Genomic DNA, 25941 nt, shown 5'->3' with positions numbered 1-25941 from the left:
ACCAGGGGATGTCTCTTCCAACAAAGCAGCAAACCAAAGGAAGTGAGGAGAAGGCAGAGTCAGAGGCAGGAAAAGCAGAATCTTTTTAACACTCTCTGTATTTAAACTACAAAACTCCCTGCTAGGAGACATGGAGAGGGCTGAGAGTTTAGGAGGGTTCTAAATTCAGGGAAGAAAAATCCATCCAGTGGTGTTACACACAGTAATAGTAAAGTGCCTGGCAGTGCTCTTGCCCCACGGATCTCAGGTGGCTGAGCGTAGTCCAGGGAAGGGTTGTGCCACGCCAGCTGTTGCTCACCCGGCAGCCGCTACCCCCCCACACCTTTGGCCGGGGTGGCTGCAGCCAGCCCTCATGCTCTTACGGAGCCCAAACAGATATTTCACAAGGCAGCGTTGAGATGTGATTAATGCGGACAAATCACTTTGAAATTTTGGAATGAAAGGGGCTGCAGAGCTGCTAAGTCTAGCCCCAAACTTGCTTCGTGCGATGTGAAAGCGATAACTGAGTTGACAAAACTCATTAAACGCAGCACCTTTATCATCTGCTATAATCTGGAAAATGTTGCAACACAAAATGTTGGCCAGCTACCAGCACATCATCATCCCATTTCAGTTACAGAACAGCGACACGGTGATAAGCTCCTACTTGTTCTGCATCGAGGGCTCCCGGGATGATGTGTTGGGAAATTCCCCACCGGGTACCGAAGGTTTTGCTCGACGGCCTCGTGCCGGACCGGGGAGAATTGGAGCTGCCCCCGCCAGTGGCTGCGGTGCTGGCGGCTTGGGGGGCAGAGGCTCCGGCAGGGCTCCAACAAGCAGTGATAGACGTGGGCAGCAGTTGCAAAAAGCCGCTCTGAAAAATGCTGTACGGATTTCACAATTAGGACACATGTCAGTCTTACCGGGATTAAGATGAGCCCGGTCCTTCTCATGCAGCTGATCTCCACTCAAAGGACGTAAGAGTTGTTTTTCTGGTTTTGTTGTTACAAGCAGAGATAATTAAGGTTTGGAGCAGGAACGTTTTATTTTGGCGGACAAAGAGATGGAAGAAGCTTTTGGCATGGTGATAGCATTTCGGAAACACTTCGTGAGAGTCCAGATTCTGGCTGCTGCCTGGAATAGAGAAAAACTAGTTAGGTTTTGTGGGGGGTTCCCCTATATTTTCTTATAGTAAAATAAATTCAGTGTCTGAGCAAAATGTAGTCTATTGTTGGGTTCATAGGGAAATGTAACAAACAGTATTTTCAAGTGGTTTTGTATTCCAGTGAGACTATTTCACAAGCTTGTTCTTAGCACTTATGGAACCCTTTATATTTTCAGAGCTCCTGAAAACAACAAGCTTGCTAAAAAAATACAAGCACTATTTTTAGTGCTGTAATGTCTAAAATAATAGCACATTGACAGGAACTTCATCCATTTCAATAGGATGCCACAGCACTGGGCGGTTTATGGTCCTGCTCCAGTTCCCAACCGGCTGGGCTCAGACAGCCGAGCTGGGCTCGCTGCGACCCAGCCTGGGTGGGCACATTGTTCGGGCTGGCCAGCCCCGCCGCTGAGCCGCCTGGGCTGTAGCAATCTCTTCACCCTCTGCTGAAACGCAGCCCCCTCTGCGATAAAACCTGGCCCCTCTTCAACACCACCACAAGTCTGCAGCTCCTGCTTTCTAGCGGGAAGCCTGAGCTTGGAAAAAACGGCTTTTCGGCTGGAGCACCCCTCCCTTTTTGCTAATTTTTGACCCTCTCCTTGATTACTCAGTGAAATCTCCCAGCTGTTATTCTTCCCATCCCTGAATTCCTTTCCCAGCATTTTATGACAGCTCGGCGGGGCTCTCTCCGAGCACTGAGCACCTCCCTTGGCATAAAGGCGAGGAGCGGGGCAGAGGTGCCAGCCCCAGCCAGCAGCTCTCGGAGCCAGCCATCCGAGCTGCCCCCGAGCAGCCTCTCCCTTCTCACTGTAACCCTGGTGTTTCTCCCAAAATGTAACATGAATCCGAGAGCAGCTTTGTTGAACTATAATCTGGGTCAACAGTGTTTGGTGGGTTGAAAGGTCACACTGAAACCCCATCTGTTTTAGCTCTCCATTGGAACCATGAAAGTACTTTAAACTTGAGATGTTCTGTAGCATTCCTAAATTATCAGTAATGTGTAGTGACACCAAGAACTGTGGTCTAGAAATGCCATGTTTCTCTCTGTCTCTCTCTCTCTTTTTTTTTTTTTTTTTTTTGATCTAACTGGGAGAAGCATCAGATTTAGGAAGTAAATTCAAATCAGCTGGACATAGGTCAGTGGCTGTGTGTGGAGAGGGACGGGACGGTAGGTGCCTCTGGCCCATAAAAAGCCTGTCCTACTGAGATCTGGCTCCAGGGCTTATTAAATACCAGCCATTTTTGACTAGTAAAAGACCAAACAAAATGTGCTTTTTCTCCTTTGATGATTAAATTCAGCCTGACGTGAGGGGTATCATTTATATGAACACTTGCTTTTATGCATGTGCTGTCCTAAGAGATTAGCATACTTGCACGCTCGCTTTTAAGGCTGTTTTGCTTTCAGGTGGTAGCGAATGTAACCCCTGGACTGAGGGAAGACCCAGAGTGTCAGGAAGGCCAGGGCACATCTGCCTTTCTTCTCTTGCTTGGGTTCCAGCCAGGTCTTTTCAGAATCTGCCCTGGAAAAGATCAGCACCACTGGTTCCCACTGCTCCTCGGCCCAGGTCCAGAGCTCTCCTGAACCCTTTCCAATGCCATCAATTTCTGCGTGTGCCAGGGACCCCTTGTTCAGCGGCTTAATTCTGGAGTGTAAAGAAACAAGCTCACGTGGGAGAAAGGTCAGGGCACTGATGCTTTTATTTTACTCCAGGGGCAAACGTAGATGAGGTCTAAGTATCTCCGAGTGATTGATTTGTTTTACCCATTTTACATCACGGCGTTAAGGCAATCAGGGCTGTGCTTGGTCTCTGCTGTAACAGGGGAGTGGCCAAGGCTGCAGCTGCAGGAATTGCTTTTGCTGCTAACATGAGGGAATCAACCAGCTTTAACTTCAACAGCATTTCATAGTTTCCTTAATGCCTCTGCTGCGTGGTGTAAGGCACAATTGTGGGCGATTCACCCCATAAGAGTGACCCTGGCTGTGCTCGAGGAAGAAGAGTGTGCCCCAGCCTTCCTCCCCGCCAGAGAGCAGTGCATCCTTCTAAGGATCTGATGGCTGCCCCAACCATCCCACCCCAAATCAGCTGAGCTAGCTTGGAAATAAGTCTTTGCAAACTCAGCTGGGAAGAGAGGGAGAGATTAGGGGCTGGCAGGGGCTGGGGTCGTTTCCTCCAGATGTGGCAGAGGACAATGCCGGGGAAGGCCACCAGTAAATGGCTGTGACTTTTTCATACAGGGCTGTTGTCCATTGGAGACTGATGGGCACTTAGTGGCACTAGGACTGCAGAGGGAATGGAAAGCAGGGGCAGCATCTTCATACGCAGTGTCCTTGAGATGTCTTTGCTTATCAACATAGAGCTCCCTGCGGGCGTAGACCTCCCTCAGTGTAGGGCAGGTTTCTGCACACACATTCCCAGCACCTTGCTGACAGCCCCTCACCCCGTGTGCGTTTCAAGCTGGACTGTAAGCCGAAGACCACACTGGTTTCTATTATTTACGGCTAACACAGAGACAGTGACACCCCTGGCGCCCTCCCCCTGCCACCTTTAACCTTTCAGCTCTGCCCACTGCCTCCCTGTCCCCATGGACTACAAAGCTGAGAACCAAGCTCCTCGGTCCGGACTGCAGCGTGATAATTGAGCAGAGTCACGCTAGCTACAGGGAGACAAATCTGCAACTGATTATGAGGTTTTCTTCTCAATTAATTGTCAGAAGCAAAGGGATGTTTGATGTTTAATGTCTTTTTCTTCTTGTTAAATGCATTCTCTTTGCCACTCGTCCTCAGACACTGGGAATAGACAGAGTTGGACAATGCAGCGGCTGCGGACTTGTCGCTGTATTCATGCATAATCTGTCTCAGGCATTTGTCTGCTGTTTTGATGTTACAGGTCTGCAGGGGACTTTGCTTTTAGATTTGTTGACAGAGTGACATTGACATCTTACTTACAGGCACTGGATGAATCCTAAGCCCGAGCTCAGGCTGTGAGGTTTAGATGCTGTGCAAGTTTTCTGGGGCAGGAGAGGGAGGACGCATCTCTTCTGCCCTCCGTGGGCACGATGTCTAGTTGCCAACACTACAGTCCGCCTGGCCTGCCCTCACAGGCCTGTCTTTGGACTGAGGAAGACACTTCTGTCTTTAAAAATCATCCTTGGAGCTGACCTTTTTTCATGTGAATCCAGGACCAGCCCTTTGACTGTATTTGTAGGGAAACAGCAACGGGAAGGAGGTTAGAAAGCTGTGAAGGTGAGAGGAACCAAGGCGTGCCCTATGTGACCAAACAGCAGGGACTTCGTGTAAAGTGAAAATTTGGTACCAAAAGGCCAATTAGTCCGTGAAACCTTCTACTTTTGTACTTAATTCATTTCTATTAAGAAAAAAAAAAAAAAAAGTAAACACACAACAGTTTGTGGGCATTTAACAAAATTAAAAGCTTTTCCAGTATTTTACAAATATAGGCTTTACAAAGGTGCTGGGGAGTGCCAGTTCATTTCTGAGCTCCCAGAATGAAGCTCAGCATCCTGGGGTATCTCAGCGTTGCTGAGGCCATTTCAGGAGCTGGCAGAGAGCATCCTCCTCATTGTTCACAAAGCACAACACCTCCAGACTAGGTGAAATCCTCATCCCAGACAGGGCAGTGGCAAAATTTGTCCTTGTTAATATGGGGCTCAGTTTCATCCTTAGATCTTCCATAAGACAGTTCAATACTGTTGGGACTCTAAATTAAGCACAACTTGAAAGATTTGAACTAATTGTAATTCAGCAAATTACTGGCAGAGCTCTGATTAAGACTTTAAGAATTCCTGGCTCCCAGTCCTCCGCTCTGACCACAGGCAGGATTGAACTGATTACAGAAAATCTTTGGGAGACTCATTATTTTAGATCTAATATTTTGAACTTTCAGGAAGATCTAATGTAGATTGGAATGTAATAAATAGATCTATAAAAAGGAAAAATAGAGACCGTGCTCTTGTGACTTGGAAATTGCCAGAGAAAGCAAATAAGTTACCAATTACACCAATTATTTGAGATAAATCTCTAATTTATTTTGTTTTAGGAACAACCTTGTATGCCATATTTCACTCAATAATAATAAAAACCACATTTGAGGTGCTATACATCCCATTTCAGATTTTCTAGGGAATCTGAAAAGTTACAGTAATGGTTTAAATTCCACTTAACCACTTTATTACAGCTAGAAAGGAGGTTTATATGTATATGTTTATACGTACATATGTATATAAACTGAATAACTGCAAATTTTGGCAGTTTTCGCTGTGCTGAATGGGATGGGGAGCAGGACAGATTCTGAGGAAAAACTCAGCCCTGCATATGAATCTGCCTGACTGATTTTTCTGGTGCAGTTAATAACGTCCCTTGAATGCGCTGCACAAGCCGAGTCAATAATTGTTTATTCAGCCTACATGCACAAGCCAGTTGTGCACCACGTACCGTCCAGCTGGCGTTTCTCCCGACCAGTCTGTGCTTTTTAGGCATAGAAGTGCAGATATCCCTGGCTATTGGAGATGAAGGTTTAAATATCATGTAGCTAAACTTCAGCACTGCCTGCTTTGGTTGGAAGTTTTGATTCTCCTTCCTGCCTAAGAAAAAAAAAATACAATGATGTGGACTTTTGCTTTGCTTATTTATTTATTTTTTAGTGTAAATTTACTAAATGTTTAAATGTGTTGTCAGATTTTATTCCAGCTGCAGCAGAAGTTCAAGCAATCCTTGCCTTATCAAAACCAGTGCATCCTCTCTATACCTTACACACACAGACTCTTTCAGGTGTGTCAAACTGAGCCCCCAAACACGAGTGACTTTAAATAAAACAGGGCAACATGAAAGCCCCGTGCCTTATTCAGGTTATCTCCCTATGCTTTGCCGAACTCCCTCCTTATTTTTCAAGCAGGGAAGGTGCCAGGCAGCAGTGGCAAAAGCAAAGAAGAAATTTCTCATTAAAAAAAATACTACTTCAGGAAGGATGCAGACTGACTCCCCAGAACTGTTTGTTGAAATTCTGTGTTCTTTCAGGTTTCTCAAGCAGACACCACTTTTCTGAAAAAGGGATATAAAGACAAACTCAGCTCGCATCATCCTCAGTTCCTTTAGCTGATATGTAACTTACTGTTGAATGCATGTAAGTAGACCTGATACTTTCTATACTTTGCAAAAGACTTCGTGCAAGGTCTTTCCTATGGGTTCCTTCAGGCATTATAATATGTGGCGATACTGCCTTCTGTTTGCACGGTGGCACAAATACTCTGACATGCACCTTGGTGAGTGCAACACAAATTAGAGGCAGTCCCCTGACTAACAGCAGTGTGTCAGAGAGAGAGGAAACAAAGCCAAAATGGAAATTAGGACATGAAAAGCTAGCCAAGAGAGAAGTGCTCTCTGTGATAAGGAAGAGGAGAGCACGGCAGAAAGGAGAGCTCCTTGGGAAGGCGGTGAGGTCCTTGCTGGGATGCTGCAGCAGGAACTTGGGCTATGCCCACCAGCAGCACCTCATCCCCACCCTCCTACAGCATGGGTCTCACTCCTGAATATGTCACAAAAATTGGTGCCTTTGAGGCAAAGGCCTCTTCAGACAATAACAGAGGCAATGATGTTTTCGTGCATGAAGCATAACCAGAAAGGTTGCTTCTGTGATACGTCAGCTAGGTGTTATAACTTGTTTTATTCAGGTTAGGGGTGGCAGGGAAAAACTGTGGGGAAAGGAGGGAGAAAGGAGGGCCTTTCAGATAAAACCAGAGTGAATACGTTTGATTTTCTCACTAGAACCAGAAAACTAGTATTTCTGTTGCTGCTGAAATTTGTTAGGTGTTTGGGGGATGATTTTTCAGGCAGCATCTTCTACAAGGAAAGAAATAACAGAAATACAGGGCCAGCATTGGGATCCACTGTCCCACAAGTAGAGGTGCACTGTGTCCTCTCTGATCAATCCTACGTTCCAGCTAAGAGAGATACAAGCGGTACCTCAAATCAGCTGCCAGGTTGACAGGGTTGAGGTGAGGGCATGGCTGTGGGTCCCGCATTGCAGACTGACCGGGAGGCACGCTGTGAACTCTCCTGCCACCACCAGTACCGGGCGGTGAGGGTGGGACCTGTTTTCCACAGCCTCACTGCTCAGGCGGCTTGGATGAACTGCCTGGAGGTGGCTCTGGGTTGGGTTTTTGGTCTTCACCCCTGGTGCTGGTCCAGCACTGCCTGGGGAGGTGCCTGCTCTGTCTGTGCTCACACCCACACTCCCCCCCCCCCCGTCATTTTGACTCACGCGAGTGCAAGGGAGGCTGGCTGTGGTTTGTGGGGTCATTGTGTTATCTCCTGGGCTGTGCAGGGGGCCTGGAGGCGAGATGCTGAGGGTCTTCTGAAATGAAGCCTCAAATCCAACCTAGTAAATTAAGCTGCGGCATATGCAACACATCATTTCAGTATTTATGTTTGCAGCCTCCAGCTCCAGTATCAAAAAGCCTCAGAGATGGATGCAATAAATAGCCAGTTCACAGAGGAGCTGGCAGGATTTATTATGTTTATGATTCTGCACAAATAGTGTTGACAGATTTCTTTTGATAATGAGATAGCTTCTGCACTCACATCACCAAGGAGAGCTAGACTTGGGAGACTCGTCCCCAGCTGAAGTCTCTGTCATTAGGTGCCTGTAATTCCTTGCATGCTGTGTTTTACACACTGCCGTATAAAGGGTTTTTTTTATACACAATTTGGTGCTGCCCTTCGGAGATGGTAACAGCAGTGTTATCTCTTCGGCTGGCATTGTGTCATTGTAATTAAGTGATAATCGTTACTGGCTAATTCAGTAGAGTCCTAAATGTGTGTGATGCACTGCAGGAATGAAGCATGAGGAAAGCATCCCATTAAATTTACAGGCTGAGGCTTTGGTACAAGTGCCACGGAATCAATGGGAAGTTTTTTCCTTGATTTCAGTAGGAGCTGGATCTTGCCCAAATCGCGCAAAGCAGCCTCCCACGCTCCAGAACAAATACAGAGAGGCATATGGTTACTGTCAAGGGAACAGGTGGATATTCATATGGTTTGTAAAGGAGCTGGAGACAGCTTGTTGCATTTTGATAAGAAGGTTATCCCAGGCAACGGGAATAGAGTGAAAACAAGGAGAAGTACAGCACGGGTGGCGGAGGCAGCAGAAGCAGGCAGGGGTGAACTCGGGATAGGAGGGAGAGGGAAAGGCTCACCAAGTTAGGCAGAGGTTTGGAAATGAGGAGGGAAAGCTCACCTTGGTACGTGAAAGAGGTGGAGGAGAAGCCCAGCATGACTGGGAGGAAAGGGCTTCCTGGTGGTTTTTGCTGGGGCTGGGGGCAATTGTGGAGGATGGAGGAAACGGGATGGCCCACAGCCTTGGTGCAGATGGCCGTACCATGGAAGCTGCTGAGATTTGGCTCCTTTCTCTCCCCTGCCAGGCACGTGGTTACACAGAAACGCAGCCAGGATGCCCCCCTCACGCAGGGCACAGTGCTGAGTGGCGGCAGGGGTAGCTGGGCTGCTGTACCCAGCGGCGGCAGCCTGAAGCTGCTCGGGCATCACATCACCCACACCTCTGGGGAGCACTAAATCACTGGGCTAAGGGAACTGCCTTGTTCACGCCGGGATGGAAAACAAGATCCCCTTTCAGCCCCTGCCATTCAGCACAGCAGGAACCAAAAGCTCCTGATAGCAGAGCTGAGATACAGCTGCCACAGAGCAGAAGCGGGTGCAGAGACCCGTTCCTGCGCACGTGTCCCCACCATGGTGCTGGTGTTGCAGTCCTGTGGGCACGGAGCACAGCCAGCATGGCTCACGCTTGTGCCTGGGACTCCGAGCACATTCAGCTCTTTCCTCTGCCCCAGGCTCGGAATAATCCTTGTGTGTTCTGGGACTGGGTGGGGTGGGCTTGCGTTGGCTCAGGATGGAAAACTGAGATGGACTTGAGAAATGAGCAAGTGAAGACATTTTTTGTGCCGAAAATCTGAGTACGGGTTAGGCCGTTGTGTTGTGGTGAGATACTGCAAATGTGCGAAACAGCAAAGATTTATCCCATGCTGTCATGCAGCAGATCAGAGATCTGCTCGAGATCTCATCTCATCGAGACCATCGCCCAACGCTCCTCGTAGTGCTCTGCAATGCAGAGCTTCGTGGTGGGAGCCACTGTCTTTTTAGCATTTTCAAAATGAGGGCAATAAAATGTAATTAAAAAAAATGGGGATGGTTCCTATGCGTTTGAAAGAATTTTGTAACTGGAACTCCTTGTTTATACTTGCTCAGCAATTAAGCTTCTGTGATGCTAAAATAAGAATGTTAATATTTTGGAAATGCTGGATCAGCACCGCAGCAGTTATTCTTCTGAAGGATGTGTTTGGAAAGGCACCGAGCGAGATAACTGATCCTCGTGCTATTATTTCATTAACTCAGGAGTAGCTGGTACGAATCTTCTCAAGTATTTGCCTGATATATCTGCCAACGCCAAGGAACTACTGCTGAGTGAACAAGGCCACGTTTGTCTCAGAAAGCGCTAACCAGACACCCTCGGTAAAGCAGGTGAAGAGAAAAACCAGCAAAGAACCCTTTCGTAACCCCACAGATGTCACAGAGGCAGTGTCGGCCTGCAGGTATTCCTCCGTGCCAAGGAATGGTTCGCACTGCTGATCTCTGAAATCAAGTTTTCGCTTTATTCTGACACACGAAGCAAACCACAGAAGTCCCGTGGTCCCGTGGACGTGCAGCTCGTAGCCAGCCCGTGCCCATCTCGTTGGGGAAGACCGGGAGCAAAGCGAGCCGGCCGGTCCCGTCGCTGCGAGCCCACCGGGGCACTGCTTGCCACCACCTTGCACGGGGCACAGCAGGAGGAGCCCCCGGCCGGCGGGGGGCCGGCTGCTGCTCCCCAGACGCCGGCAATCAGCACCCACGGGGGGTGAGATGGCTCGGCGCGCACCCGCGCCAGGCTAAGCCGGCCTCGCTTGGGTTTACTCCGGCTTTGGTAGCTTCTGCGAGCGCTGGGCACCGTGCGTGCTGCACCAGGGGCTGCGCTACTTGGGTTGCGAAACCCGCGTGGTGCCGAGGAGCGAGGAGCCGCGGCTGCAGCCACGCGGCCGCCAGCAGCGCACCGTGAGCTCCCCCTGCCCGCAGCCCGCGGACCTGCGTCCCCTGCCCGCCCTGCCCTGTCCCCTTCCCCGCTTATACCGCACCCTGCAGCCTGCGGAAAAACCGCACGTCGCTTGTTTAAGGCTTCAGCATATTTGGGAAGGCCTTGCCCCCCTCTAGGGTCGTCCCAGGCACAGGTCCCAGAGCCCTGGGGTACGGCGTGAGGTCCCAAAGCGAGCCCTGTTTGCTCCCCCCCAGTCTCCCTGCCAGCATCAGTGTTGGCAGCAGGTAAAGCTGGCGTCCAGGTACGGCCTGTAGATGCAGGTGAAAACATCAGGGAGCTGGAGAGACAAGCAGCCTAAAAGAGAGGGCCCGTGGGCCAGTTTTGTACCCTAAATGAGTTCAGAAATTGTGTGAGTGTGATGGCAAAGTTTAGGCAGGCTATAGGCACGCATTTAAATGTACCTGTATAAAATGTAATTATATTTAATTAAAGCAGGACCACTAATAGAGGGACTAGCTAAGTTGCTGGTTCCGTAATTGTTTCTGGCTAGCCTCTGTTAATGCAGGGGACACGCTGTATGCCAAATTAATTTAGCATTTCTGTGTGATCTAACCAGCATACGCAGCTCCCCTCCAGGATGCACAGGCACAGTCTCCATCCCGGTGGTGGGCACAGCAGAGAAATGTCGCGGAAGGTGACTTGGGCTGCCAAAGTGGAGTACCTGGAAAGTGTTCTTAGAAGGCAAGTCACAAACACTTGGCTGAAGTCTGGCAGCCTGGCGCTGCTTCTGCAGGTCCTCCCCTGGCCGAGAGGTGGTTGTCTGGGCCTTGTGCCCCGGGCAGGGTTCGGGGCAGGTGTGTGTGGCCGCTCCCACCACTTGCAGCTCTGCCCAGAGCGCCGTACCTGTGGGTTCTTGCAGGAGCAAGAGGATATCAGGTTATCAGAGGATAACAGAGCTGCTGTTAGTGTCTGTGCCTTCATGGGGTTTTGCTTCCCAAGAGTGGGTCTGATCCTGGGCAGCTGGTTCGCTCTCGGCCACATGGCACCGCCATCATCACCCGCCTGTCCCTCATCTGCACCACACAAGACTACGAATGGTTGGGGTGGCTTTGTTCTTGTAGGATAATTTAGAGAAACCTGCTAGTGCAAACAGACCCGGCTCACTGAAGAGCTTAGTGAACACATTTAAAGATAATCCCGACCATGTTTCTTTTTTAAAAAAGTTTGCTGAGCGCAATACGTGTAGGCTGGAGGGAAGAAGGAGCAGGAGGGGTTAGTACGGGGTTGGTATGGCAGGGGCAACAGAGCACTGGTTCGGCCTTGATTTGTCCCTATTTCTAAGCTCTGCCACTCTCCTCACCCCTCCTCACTAAGATCTCTTCTTGACCTTTCCTTTCCTTTCCTTTCCTTTCCTTTCCTTTCCTTTCCTTTCCTTTCCTTTCCTTTCCTTTCCTTTCCTTTCCTTTCCTTTCCTTTCCTTTCCTTTCCTTTCCTTTCCTTTCCTTTCCTTTCCTTTCCTTTCCTTTCCTTTCCTTTCCTTTCCTTTCCTTTCCTTTCCTTCCTTTCCTTTCCTTTCCTTTCCTTTCCTTTCCTTTCCTTTCCTTTCCTTTCCTTTCCTTTCCTTTCCTTTCCTTTCCTTTCCTTTCCTTTTCCTTTCCTTTCCTTTCCTTTCCTTTCCTTTCCTTTCCTTTCCTTTCCTTTCCTTTCCTTTCCTTTCCTTTTCCTTTCCTTTCCTTTCCTTTCCTTTCCTTTCCTTTCCTCCTTTCCTTTCCTTTCCTTTCCTTTCCTTTCCTTTCCTTTCCTTTCCTTTCCTTTCCTTTCCTTTCCTTTCCTTTCCTTTCCTCCTTTCCTTTCCTTTCCTTTCCTTTCCTTTCCTTTCCTTTCCTTTCCTTTCCTTTCCTTTCCTTTCCTTTCCTTTCCTTTCCTTTCCTTTCCTTTCCTTTCCTTTCCTTTCCTTTCCTTTCCTTTCCTTTCCTTTCCTTTCCTTTCCGCCGGCAGGGGTCAGCAGCCCCATCCCCACGCAGCCCAGGGCGAGAACCGGGCTGCCTTCGCGACACGGCGCCGTGCTTGCAGCAGGAGGGTGGGCAGATAAAGGTGGTGTGTCTGGGCGCTGCTGAGCAGGGGGCTTTGAGGGCAAGGCTCCCCGGCTCTTCTGCTCTGCTCCGGGGTTTCGCAGGGGCTGGGAGCGCTCCTTGCTCTGGCAGAGGCACTAATTCCCTGCTGCCCTCCTGCAGGTGCCTGGAGATCTCGGTGACAAAGTGACAGATTCTGGCCAGAGGGACCTGTGTGGGGTGGCACAGGGAGAGGCAGGGAGCAGGGAGACTGCCACCCGCACACAGCAAGTGTCACTGAATTCGGGGTGCCTTCAGGGAGCGTGTCTGTAGCAGCCACGCTTCTGATGGCAGCAAGTACAGGCAGCCCTAACTTTGTGAGCAGGGTGAAATTATTCCACTTCAGGATGTCTCCATAAGGCAAGAACTGTTGGACCCAATTCAATTTAAGGCATTTGGTAAAGGATTTCTCACCCCCAAGTACTGAAACGTTCATTCTGATAGCCCAGCAATGCTGCCTCCAATGCTAGGTCTAGCTCTGGCAACCAGAAAAAGCAATTGAAGTTTTGAAAAGTTCAAAGGAGCTAAAGATTTGCACCATGGGGGAGATCTCACAACAACATGAGATCAAAACACTTATTCCTGCCCGACTTTCCAATATAAAAGGTGACGTAAGGAGGAACACCAGTGGGAGCTGTGTGAGGGGGTTTGATCCTTCCCTTCTTATTCGTCCCCTTGGGACGCTGCTCACCAGTTCTCATTCTGCTGGCGACAACAATAACAGCATCACTTGGTGCTCCTCCAAGAATTCTGAAGTGATTGCAGTGGGATTACACATTGTCCCTAGGTTACAAACATACAGAAAAACAGGATTATGTGGTCCTCTCGGTTTAAACTGTTGGGAAGGCCCAGCCTTTAAGACGAAAGAGACACTTATTCCTGGAAATCAGGATTTCCTGAGGCCAGGGCTTAGCAGCTCTGTTCCAGTGGTGCTGGGGTAAGCTGTCCCCACGGGTGTGGGGCTGTGCCAGGCTGCCACCGCACGCATGGGAACACAGGGACACCCCGCAGCTGGGGCTCCCTGCTCCCAGCCACAGCAGGGGCCAATGTGAGCTGTTCCCCAGTGTGCAGCACCAGACTTTGCACCATCCTGCTCGGGTGAATAAAGCTGCAGAAAAAAATACCGGGGCTGGGCGATGTTTCCCCAGCTGCCCCCAGCACCTCCGTGCCCCAGCAGGAGTGTTTGACAGCCTCCTTCCCTGCTCCTGTATTAACCCGCAGCAGCTGCAGTCTCCAAAGCTGAGGGCAGAGCTTCATTAAAGTTTAATTAGCTGTTATCTGGTCTCCATCAGAGATAGTCTGTGCTCTGAGCTGCTCGCAGTCCTGAAAAGCTGCGCAGTGGTGCTAGAGATCATCTCTGGTCCTTGCAGTCCTGCCTGGGCAGGGATGGGTATGAGGTGCCTAAAACTCTGCATGTTGGTTCTTGTATGGAGGTAAGGGTGATCCCTTTGGAGAGGCTAAAGCCACCCTCAAAGAGCAGTGATATTTCTCTGCTCAAGCCACACGTGCTGCTGCTGTGCCTCTCCCAGCCACAGGGCAGCAGGCAGCGCTTCCCATCCCTGGGAAAAGTCCGCTGAGGAAAGGCAGGGTGATGGACGAATCACAAAAGCAATGCTTAGCATCTTTTCCTGTTTCCTCTCTCACATAACATTGCCCAACTGTTTTGATTGCTGTACATTCTCAGGGGCTATAAACGAGCACAGCTCAGCTGCCTGCTGGGTAAGGTGGTGGTTTCCAAGGTCCTGCCACTGCATCTCAACTCCTTGTCTTCAGCACAGGGCTGCCAATCTTTATCCTTTGAAGGCTGTTGAGATGTTCTGCTGTGATTGTGAATGTTCATTTAACGTTATTGACTTAATGCTACACAGCTTGCAGATTCTGCCTCAGTTTTTAATCTTGGGTTTGCATATTGCTTTGATATTTTCAGATAAATGTTGTAATAGCGCACTCATCATTTACTCTCTCATCACTAGGACAATTGGAAGTGCTTTGTTCAAGTACATCATCTGCAGAGATCTGTATGTTGTGTATTAATATTTTTAGTTCTGAAAGAGTCAATTATACCTATAGGGCAGGGAATATATCTTTTCAGATGTCACTTGGATTCTTTTCATTACAAGGTACCAATAAGGAACAGTATACCAAAAACAGCATAGTCCAAAGCAGTTTGTCTATTTAAAATCTGCCACAAGAGATTAGCAAAGTATACATAGACACAAACCATATGCAGACAAGAAAGAAAAAGGACAAATCAAAACAGTTTAACAGGTAAGCACCCACACGGCAGCATGTGTCATATATCAAAGAGGCACGGCCTGTAAAACAACGTCCTGCAGTTTGCAGTGAGCAGAAAGGCTCCCAATAAAGCCTTCGTCGTCTCTTCTTTGGTTTCACAAGCTGTCCTGGACAGTGATTGGAAAATTGAGTTGTAAGCATCAAAAGGGGACTGGAGTCATCCCAGACCAGGTCTATATGTTTCTCTGGGGTCCAGGAGGCTGAGCCTTGTGCTTGGCAAATGGGGGATTCCTGCTTTGGAAAGTCTCTCTCTGCAGCATGTGCATGTATAGAGCTCGTATATACCCTTTGAGGTAAAATGGGCTGCCTGAGGGCAACTCTGCTTTCCACTCAGCATCCACAATATGGGTAATTGCTGACTGATTAAAACCTGAGCGGAAAATAAGACCCATTTTTGTGTATGCATGCACACTGTAGCAATATAACAGGAGATACAAGTGTTGTTTATGTATTTATCTAACTTCCATCTGTTTTGACTTGTTTTCTGGGTCTTTCTCATTTTAATTTCCTGGAGTAGGTGGGCAGCAGTGCTGGGAGGCAGTGCTGTACAGCCAGGAGGAATACACTGTGCGCTGTTCTGTGGAGAAATTCCTCGTTTGATGTGTTTCCCAAACTGAAATGAAGGTCTCTGATTTCATGTGTGCAGTGTAGTCTCTGTTTAGGGATAACCTCAGTATCTCCAGTGCTTTGCTTTTGTTACTACATGAAAAGCAGAAGTGGTTCAGGAATTAATTTCAACCTTAAAAAGTAACACTCTGTCTCCCCGTACCTGTGGGAATGCAATGCTACCAGAGGGTAGCACTTCTTGGTTTAGCAAAGGCACAGCTGGAAGGCAGTAAGTGCTTTTCAGGATGCTCCAACAATAGGAGCTGTTCAACTGCCCCCGGTGGAAAGTCCCCTACCTTAGGGTGCACCAGTCTGAGAAAGACTTGGGTCAGAGCCTGTATAAATCAACCCAGCTGGTAATTCTGCAAGCTGCCGAGCAGCTGGGACTTATATCGCCCCGGCTCCAAGGCATGGCCCTGCAGGAGCAGGTCCCCAGTGCGCAGGGGACACCTGGGACTGCACAGCGCACCCAGGCAGGTACAAACCCAGCACCTCGCGGGGCACCGCAGGCACTCTCTGAGTGCAAGCAGGATTTGGGTTACAGGCTGGCTTTGCTGCGTAATTATTAGCATTACTTCAGCATTATCAGACCTGGATTTCAGCGCCGAGCTGGTGGATAATCCTTGCGTGCGCGAAGTGAAAGCCTCCTGCCCAGCCCTGACTGCAGCCTCCTGCACCTGCAGTGGGTAAAGCACAGGACTTTCCACCGCGGCTTGTGTTTTCAATTTCTTTTGTTTGTTGAATTATCTGCTTTGATGAATATGTGGTGTGGGAGTGGGCCAGGGCAAAGGAGGAGCTATTTAATTCAGCCCTTAGCCAGGGCTGAAGAATACTAGGAAAAATTAGCCAAAAATATTTGTGTTTCCAGCCAATCCCTCTCAGTGATTTCTTTTTTTATTTCTTTTCTTCCCTCCAAGTTTCACACAAAGCTCTGTCTTTGGGATTAGCTGTCTACAGACAGCTCTTTGTTTTCAGCTGAATTTAAGATTATGGCTGAGCAATAAAAGGGGAGAAAGGTGACACTGGAGAGTTTCTGCAGCAGTAAATCCTAAAATATTCAGGCCCATGACATTTCCGTAGCTATCAAATGCTGAGTGAGACGTATCTGGTCAACGCTGAGGCCCAAACCTGGTTAGATTTCATAGAAGAACCTGCTGTGAGTCTCAGGTTTAGGTGGCATCAGGTACTTTTAAAGAGATCTTTCCAGTCAGATACCAAAAGTTTATTTTCCTTTGCTGCTGTTTTCAGTGAGGGGATGAAAACGCTCCTGTTGTTAGACTTCACAGGCTGGAGAGCAGCCAAATAGTGGAGGAAATGCAAGAGAGCATCACCCTGATAAGGCCCAGAGGGATAAAACCTGTGCTCTTGTGTCCTTGGGGGCATCGCACCTTTGTAGGCTTTTTACATTCATTGTGAGGGAGCGGGCAGAAGATACTCCTGCCTCGTCTCCAGTCTGGGCTGGTGTTTGAGGTCCCCCTGCTTAATCTGAGGAATGTAAAGGATAGCCCATTCTTAACCCTGCTGAGGATGGGGAGCTATTTTCCTTTTCCTAGGTCATTTGATGCTCTGCAGTGACTCAGTGCAAGGAATTTTGCATTGCACAGGAATAAACCAGTGCATTTATTGCTCTGGTCCTGCCCTGTGGTAGCTCTGGGAGGGGGAGAGAGGTATAAATGCAGCTTCCCCCTTCTGTGGTCTCTTGTGTCTTGGTCCAACTGTCAGCGTAAGTGTACAAAACCATGTTCAATTTAGATTAAGAGCTATCTCTTTTACAACACAGTGACCACTAGTACTATTTAAGGAGGGGATGTCAGTGCTCCAGTTCATCACATGAACGGTAATAAATCAGCCACCAGTTACAGAGACGTGTCTAAGCCACCAAGTGTGAATTCACAGACCTTGAGAAAATTGGGATCCTGGGCATTATTAACCTAACACGCTCACCAAGGGCTTCTCTGCTGGAATTCTTGTGCTAGATTTGTCCATCCCTTTATGCAATAAGGCCATAGAGGCAGTGAATTTTAGCTCCAAAATTTATGTTTTTAATGTTCAGAGGCAGGAAGGCAACTTGAGATGTGATTTCTCCACAAATCTAATGACTGTTATTATGAGGAAATCTTCCTCTAGACCAGATGCCTCCAATGATTCTTTTGCAGGCTTTGGGTGTATTTAATAGGGTACCAGAGCTCACCACAAATAGGATGGGGAAAAACTTCATGAAGTCTGAGGCTGTGTCAGCATGGTGGCATCCATCTGAGTTTGGAAATTGCATTAGTTTGAGCTAGCAAATTTTTCTTTTTCCTTTCATTAAAATCATGCTTCTTATCCTCTCGGTTACCTCCTCCTCTTCCTACTCCATGATGTCTGCATTTAAAAACTAAATTTCCTTTTGGGGCCAAATACACAGGGTAAATTACCTCCATCCCCTAACGCCTCCAGCAAGCAGCCAGTGATGCAGTCCATATCCACGTGAACCTTATGTATAAGTGCAAAGGGAAAAAACAGTGTCTCTTCTGTGCCTAGCAATTCAACAGATATGATCAGATCTATCCAAATGTGAGAGGTCTTTATCTGTCCTTTAATAATCACAGAGCTGACCACATTCAGCCTTCCGATGACTACTGGATTAGGTGGAGTTCGCAGCAGAGATGAATTTGACCCAGTAAGTGTATCAGTGGGCTTTTGGGTTTGCTTTACATAGCACGCAAAGAAGCTCTTCAAAGGCTTGTGGTACAATGTGACCTTGACTTCAACTCTCATTTTAATGGCTACTTGGAAGATGACAAAGACCACACTCTTTGGGAGATTGCTGTAGGGTGAGAAGCTTCAAAACCACATGGCCAAATCTAAGCACAAGTGAAGTCTATGCAGCCCACACAACTGCAGTGGCAGCTGTCAGAAGTATGCCAGAGAAAGCCGTGCTCCTGGCTGACAACTGGAGGGTAGGGACTCTGAAGCTCAACTTAAAGCAAAAATGTTCCTTTGATGGATATCCAAAATTGGTGACTGCTTCCTTTCAGGATGAGCATGCTGTGCCTAGGGAGCTGCTGATCATCTCTTGAAACAACACTGCCATCAGCGTGGATTGATGGCTTGATAGGAACTGTGATCCATAAACAACAGCACTTAAAGCACTTGGTTTTGATGAACTTGGGTGTTTACCTCATGTGAGGGAGGAGCCAGGACCAGATTTGTCCATTTTCTGATGGTTTTCTGACCACTGAGAAGTATGCTCTTAACCAGCAGAATTTTCCTCTTAGCACCTGATTTTAGAAGGGATTTTCCCCCCTGCATTGACATCATCCCTCCCCGCCTCAGTCTGTGCTCATAATCAAGTTCACTCTCAGTAGCATGTATTTTATTAAATTTGGCTGTGAGAATGTCACCAATTATGAAGGGAAAAGCAAGAGTGAAGGTTAGGGGGGAAAGGTGAAGGTTAAATTCAGACATTCACGAGTTTATGGGGCAGTTTGTCCTCAAATCAAAGCCAGGCATTCATGTCAAGCTACGTAAACAGGAATAAATGCTCATGTGAAATTTGCTAAAGAAGCAAAACCCCATAAGAACGTTTGCCACAAAAAATGTGCTTTCTTCTGCCTTTTCCTCTTCTCGGCCCCGAGAAAGGCGGTTGCTCGGAGCATATTGCTATCCTGGACGATGCGATACCTCTGAAGATAAAGACAAAAAAAATCCCTGCCAAAAGACACAAGTTCCTGCTCAGAAGCACTGCTGCGAGCACAGCCTGCAGTCTGCCAAGCGCAGGATCCCAGAGCAGAGGCGTGTGCCCAGTGCTGGGGTCAGGAGGACACATCACGGTCTTTCTTGAGGTGTCCAGTGATGTTTTTCCTCAGTATCACACCCTGTAAAAAGTTTAATTCAAGGCAGAATTTTGGGAAGGAACAGGAAAACTGGTGAGAATACTTTTTTAAAAAGCAAATTAATCTCACATCCCCAGCTACCTTTTATTTACCAAACAAAAGAAGTTTCCCTGTGTGATACATTTCTTAAATTATAGGTTTCCCATTTCCTGGCATCCTAATAAAGTCTAGATGAATGATGAGAGAGTCTGCAGGGAGAATGAGTAAACATCTCCTACTGTCTGGAATGTAAGATGACTACTGTCTTATCCTTTGTTACAGGTTGTTAAGATAAAATTACCCTATATATCAGCAGTGCTGTCAATGAAATTAGAAAGCACATTCTACCTCTAAGCTGCCTGGAGGGTTCAAGGAAGGAGAAGGAAGGCAGTTGCTTCTCTGTTTGTTTTGGTTATCCATCTGCTATGAAAAAAATATTTTTAAAAACAAAAATGCAAATGGAAAAGAGAAAGAAATGCCAAGGAGGATGTGCAGGGCAGGTTCTGGATATTTTACCAGCTGTGCAGGCAGGAGAGGAAAGAAACTGTGGTTTAGTGAAAATCCTGGGACAGTTCCTGCTTGGACTGCAGCGGCAGGAAAGCTTTGGTGCAAAGAGCCCCTGCAGCGCTAGATGTAGTGTAGAGGCTGCAAATCCCTGAGCTAAGGGCACTGCATCTCCCCTGGGCCTGTTGTCGCCCAGCACATGTGAGCTGTGAGCAATGCCTGCAGCGGTGCCTGCCTCGCCCTAAGGGCATTGCCCTGGCCAGCAAGCCGGGAGCACCCCTGAGGTGCCTGACCAACTCTCTTGTTTAGCTCTTGAAAATCCCCGCTGTTGGACATGGTAAATGCTAACCAGGAGGTTGAAAAGTTAGGAGCTCTTGGGAAGACAGAAGCATATGTACGTGCTGCGTTCCCTGGAGCCTCCTTCATGTAGGAAGCAAAGTTGACAAGCAACAGTTTCCAGACAAGTGTCTTCTTTTCAATTATTTTCAATTCTCTTTAAATAGCAAAGGCTCCTGGGGGCTCTGCTCGCTCTAATGACCATTAGCTCACACAGTCAGTCCTGCTGGTGGTGAGCCAAGGGTGCACAGCACCGTCCTTGCCCTATCCATGTGTGAGTGCCCGGGAAGGCAAGGCACGTCCTGGCACCCCGTTCGCACAACTGTCCCTGCTCCAACCAGGGCCCCTCCGGTCCCCCCGAGGCTGGCCAGAGGGCAGGAGGGGGGCAGGCCAGCGTTGGGATGAAGCGGTGAGAGGTGAGGTTGGGCATCCTGGAACAATTTAAACTTTCTGAAGAGATCCAATTGAATCTGGCTTCTCACTCAGCTCTGAGAAGTGCCTACAAATTTGGTGTTTTCTCTAGATTTCCTCAAGACGTCTCTCAGCCTCAAGTTTTCTCCTGTGGTTTGCCCTGTTTCCGTTTCCATCATTCTGCTGCTGCAAATATGTCAGCTACAGTTTTAGGAGCACCTTGCACATCCCTGTAATTCACTAATGCATCTCCTGGGTATCCCTTTTTTTTTTTTTTTTTTAATATCAAATCTTGATGCTGTCGCAGTTGTATCAGCCTTTAGAGAGCACCTATTGGAGAAAATTTACTTCTCCCAGGATGTAACTTTTAGAAATGTGATTCTCATGAGCATGCACTTGATTGCCAAAATACTGGAAAACAAGCTGTATCATCTCCTTGCATATACTAAGGAGAAGTTCCGTATTGACCTGTTTCTCTTGTAATTAAATTGTGTTGCCAAAATAATCACCTCTTTTAGACTTCCTTGTTATATTGTCTTCGGCTGTCACTACTCTTGAATCTATAGCCATGTATGGGATTCAAAACTTACCTCCCAGTGCCTCTGTTTTTACCAAGCACATTGTTTTGCTGCTTTTTTTTCAAGTTGTTTTCCCATTTTGAAACTCAGACAGTTCACACTTAGAATATTTTTGGTTTGAAATCAGAAAATAATGTAACTGAGTACAATACTAGAGAACAGCTGGAACCGGAAAACTGAGCTTGGGCAAGAAATGCCATTGGATTTGCAAAGCATTCCTCAGTTTCCACCATCTCATCTTGTAGTGTCAGAAACGTTACATGTTGCTCCACATACACACACGCAGAGGTGTACATATACGTAGAGAATTTTCTCTGAAAAGCTGTAGGGCTTTGCTAGAGATTTTCCAACCCTAACCGTGTCAAAAGAAAATACCTTAATGCTCTGTTCACAAAATGCTAGTTTACATAGGCAATTCATAGAGGAGTTCATAAAACCTCCTTTTGCCTGAATTTGTGAATTTCTGCCCACTGCACGTGCATAAAATGAAATTACATTGGAAAGGGAACTATTTGGGATGCATATATTTTGCACATGCCCTTTAAATAACTCGGATATGTTTTCAAAGGAGGATGTTTTTCCTATGGACTGAAAGATGCATTTGTACCACCTACTAATTTTTTTAGCTTCAAAACAGCACTAAGTAAACAGCTGAGGTTTTGGACAATTCAGTGTTTCCAGCACTTATATCTTCCCTGTAGAGAGTTCCCTTGTTAAAGGACAACCTCTTCCTTTAATTCTCACTGCCTAGTTACAGCAGGAGACCCTTTTCCTATCTCAGTTCTCAGTCTAAAACCATGATAATAGGGACAAAACTGATTTTTCACAGTCCTGCTCTCCCCTCCCTCTCTCCCCCCAAGGTGCCAGTAGTGGCCAGCACAAAACTGATGTTTGTCTTTATTAATCATACACACACAATCTGCAACCTGAACTGTGTACAGAAATGAACGGAAAAACGCAACCTGACCGCAAAAGTATTATTTTATAAATAAGGTCCTTTAGTAGTAGTTAATTGGATACACATTTTGCTAGATTCATGGAACATTAAAAACTATCATATCCGAATTGACTGACTGAGTTCATGTTACATCTCCCAAATTACCAATGACCATTTGCCTTGCAACATCAGACCTTGGGTTCAGAAATCTAGCTCGAGGGCCTTTTTTAAGTACATGGCACTTTTTTTTTTCCTAATAGAGATTGATTTAGTGTATGTTTAATGGCCCCATAAATCACTCAACATGCCCAACTTGCATACAAATTCTGCCAAAAAAAAAAAAAGTTTTCAAGGAAGCAGATGCCTTGTTCTTGGAACCAATTTGCCTCGCTCTCTGTGTGTACATGAACCCACCGTTTCAAGATCCTCCTTATAAAAATGTTCTGCTCTCCCAGGTCTGCACATTGGTCATTTTCTCTGGGACTGCTTTCTTACTATGCCAAGTTAAACTCGGGCAATTCTCCTGCTGTGCCCATTCTGTTCTAGTGCCTTTTAGATCAGCAATAAATAAATTCATTGTGCGTTTCAGCAAGAAGAAAAAGCAAAAGCTGGGGTTGCGTTGTGCTTGCTCTTGTGAAGATCTATTGTGTGCAAAGTAGTGTGCTATCAAATGGCGTAGGTCATTTTTCATTACCCCACTGAGGATGCAGCTCAAAGCAGAGGATTATAGAAACTCATTTCCTTTGGTTAAGGAAAAAAAAAAGAGTTAACATTCAATAAACTCGAGGGCTATGACGCAATGTGGCCCTCAGAACCTTCCGAGCGGAGCTGTTAATAGCTTCCTTTCCCAGGACGCGGGTTTGCCCCATTCACTTATCGACTTTGATGCATTAGTAAAAGAAAATATCAACCCCTCATAACTCTCAGAAATGATACAATACATCACTTGAAAGTAAGCTAGGATCAACACATTGTTAACTGTTTGATCTCTCGAGTCAAAATTAATGATAGGTGTTTTGCACACAAAAAAAATGAATGTTAAAAGCCTATTTAAGCTAACTAAAGACATCCATACAACATCAGGGTTGAATTGGAGGTGATTTCCTGCAATGCAGCTGTTATAAGTTTATCAGTCTGCGGGTGGCAGTAACCAGTAATCATAACCAGATTGCAGAAGGGTGGGATGGAACTTATCTTTAAATAGAAGATCTAACCAGCTAACTAACTAACTAAAGAAAGCTGGTTGAGAACTAAGTTCCTGCAACTATTCACCAGGACACCCAAGACTCTGGGAGAAGCCCATTTTCTGTATATTTTAAAGAAACAAAATGATTCTGAAGGTTTAACTGCTAGGCAGAGAGAAACCAAGGTTTGTAATGATTAACAGCAGACCTCCTGCTCTCTGGTACTCGCAACATTTACACAATAATGATAGCTAATAAGAAATGGCATTAAGAAATGACTTCAACTTTCTCCACTGAGATGTTGCCATAGGCTGTTGATGAACTTTTAGCTCATTCTCTTGTGACACGGAAAGGAAAGATCTGAAACGCAGCGTATCTTTCAAGCAGAAGAGCGTTTGAAAAAATTCCAAGAAATATCTCTGAAGAGCCAAAGAGAAGTGTTGCACTGTGAGACAATGCCTCTGGACAATTACAGCCTGTTAGTTTTAATGCATCTCGAATTGCTTCCGTCTGCAGCTAATCTGACCACTGGAAACAGTCACTTTTGCAATGCCCTTTAATTTTTCTGATTTGCGTGTGGGCGGTATCTGTTGGTATTAATATGAATGTTTTCCGGATTGAATTAGAGAAAACAAGGCAAGCTTTCAAAGCAGCATCAACTTTCTTTGAGAAATGTGAACTCAGGAACAAGTACAAGGCAGTAGGAAACCAGGAGGATGATTTAGGTCTGTCCCAGATCACTGTCATGCAGACGCAAAAAGGAGTGACAGGAAAGTCCCACTGGATCCTCAGATCTCCCCGGCTCCACTCGACAGCCTCTTTAGACCTCTTTGTTCTTAATTTTGCTGGATACTCGGCCCTTTCGGTGCGCTGCAGCTAAATCAGTTAGAGCTGTGCCTGCCGCCCGCCTCGCCGCCTGCAGCCAGCAGGGATACCCCTGTTTCCTAACTCGCTGACCCATGCAGACCTGCTATTTTCTATGAATGAATGAATCCCTTAAACAGTTAAGGAATGAGCCAAAATCTTCTTCCATCCCCGAAGTCAGCCGAACAAGAGCTTTGTTTTTCCCCTGACACGAGTTTAAGATAACTGCTGTTTTAGCCCTTGCTATCGGCAGATGCTGCTCCTGCCATCCCGCCGTGCTCCCTCCTGCAAGCAGCCCCTTTCCCTCACCTTGTACTTGTTGTGTTAGACCTACACTTAAATTTGGTTTCTGGAAAGAATTTCTGTGAAATTTCTCTGAAATTTAAAATTTATCAGTTGTGGACGACAGGCTGAAAAATGGCAACTACATTTTAACATAAAGTTCTGATAAAAATGCGTATGTTCTAAAAATACTTTACACATCTTTCCTTCAAATTTTGACAAAAGTTAAACCTAAAATCATTCTTCGCCATGCCTGACATCTGTACTTCACTTATACAACACCCTTTTCATAGTTTTTTTTTTTAATTGAAGAGGTGTTTTTCAGTAGAGAAGAAGACAATTATTGATAAAATGGAAAACATGAAATTTGTTTCAATTAAGACACTCAGAAATTTCCGCTTTTTTGTTTCCTGTATCTTACTCAACAAAAACTCGTAATTATTTCTCCATAGCCATGGGATCAGCTCACTCCCTTCTTCTCCCTGATGGGACTATAAAATCCGCAGCTGGCAGATCTGCCTGTCCGCCAGGCTGAGACCTGACACATCCCAAATATCTGGAGAGGAGACATTTCCCATTCAACCGAGTAGCAGGGAGAAAGCAATTTAATTGCCTGTGTGAGCATAGGTGGGTGATGGCCAAATCCTTACCAGTTTCTGACCTGCTACGTGTTTTCCCATTTGTTATTGCTCTGGAGGTGACCCACCCCAGGCAGTCTGGTCCCTGCTGCGGGGCAGCTGCACAGGACAGGTCCTACGGCCCCTTGGTGCTTGGCTGTTCACTGGGGGGCTTACCCCTCGCCAGGTCCCTCGACATTAAGTGTGCCCTCCAGTAAGCAGTGCCAGGGCTTTGCATGCTTTACAGCCCATTTTGTTGTATAGGTTCCTCGAAAAGTCCCGCCATATCCGCAAAATAAAAATGTGTCACTGCCCTCATTTTACAGACAGGAAAATTGAGGCACTGGTGGTGATGCCTCCTGCCCAATGTTATGCAGTGGATGATGAGAAGTAGAGATCAAGACCCCAGATCCAGCTCCTTCCACATCATTCTGAGTTCTGTCTTGTTCAGTTTACAGAAGTGAATGTGGCAAATGTCAAAGCTCAAGATAGGAACCTTTTCTGCAGCAGACTTTTAGATATCCCATTGTGTTAATCACTTAAGATACGCCAAAGGCTGCGTTGTGACATCGTGTGCTTTAATATAATCCTTACGCTCATGAACTGTTAAAACACAGCCTTGCTGGAGTGTGGGAAGCTCTGCATATCAACCTAAACTGGAGGGAAATCTGTATGCAGAAAACGGGAACTGGTAAACAACCAGTTAAGCAGTTCAGACCGCTGTCACTCTATCCCGGCTGCATCGCAAAGTGCTGAATTCCTAAATGTGGAACCCAGATGCAAAAATAACAAAGACCACATTAAAGTAATGCTAATCATACAAGCTCTGGTTTTAGAGGAAGATGCGGAAGTGCTTGGGAGGCTGATATGGGACTGGGGGAAAGATAGCGCAGCCTCCAATTGCCTTTTCAAATAATGTGCGAGGGGGAAAAGGTTTCTGTGACTCTACCAAACACCCTTGTGTGAGGCCTTGGGCATGTGAGACCACGCACATCCTTCTGCACGCGTGGGCAGGGCTCCCACCCCTCTCCAGATGTGGGCCCCTCCGGCTTTCCAGGCAGGCTTGAGAGAGGGCCATCCTGGGAGCCGTCCGTATTACAAACTGGTCATGAGATGCGAA

At 46.9% G+C, this 25941-nt stretch overlaps 1 protein-coding gene across 7 annotated transcripts in view; it reads left to right on the top strand.

Moving 5' to 3' along the window:
* SPO11 (SPO11 initiator of meiotic double strand breaks) overlaps positions 1-25941 on the top strand; it is a 322526-nt gene that overhangs the window by 197992 nt on the left and 98593 nt on the right. For 6 of the 7 annotated variants that reach the window (XM_066978359.1, XM_066978361.1, XM_066978360.1 and 3 more), the window contains one exon: positions 6177-6282. The exons of the other annotated variant lie outside the window; for it this stretch is intronic. The gene's annotated coding sequence lies outside the window, so the exon portion shown is untranslated. The remainder of the gene's footprint in view (positions 1-6176; positions 6283-25941) is intronic. 7 annotated transcript variants of the gene reach the window in all.

Source organism: Anser cygnoides, chromosome 16, assembly GCF_040182565.1.
Source record: "Anser cygnoides isolate HZ-2024a breed goose chromosome 16, Taihu_goose_T2T_genome, whole genome shotgun sequence".
In the NCBI taxonomy this organism is placed as follows: Eukaryota; Metazoa; Chordata; class Aves; order Anseriformes; family Anatidae; genus Anser; species Anser cygnoides.
This window is presented reverse-complemented; position numbering and strand designations above follow the sequence as displayed.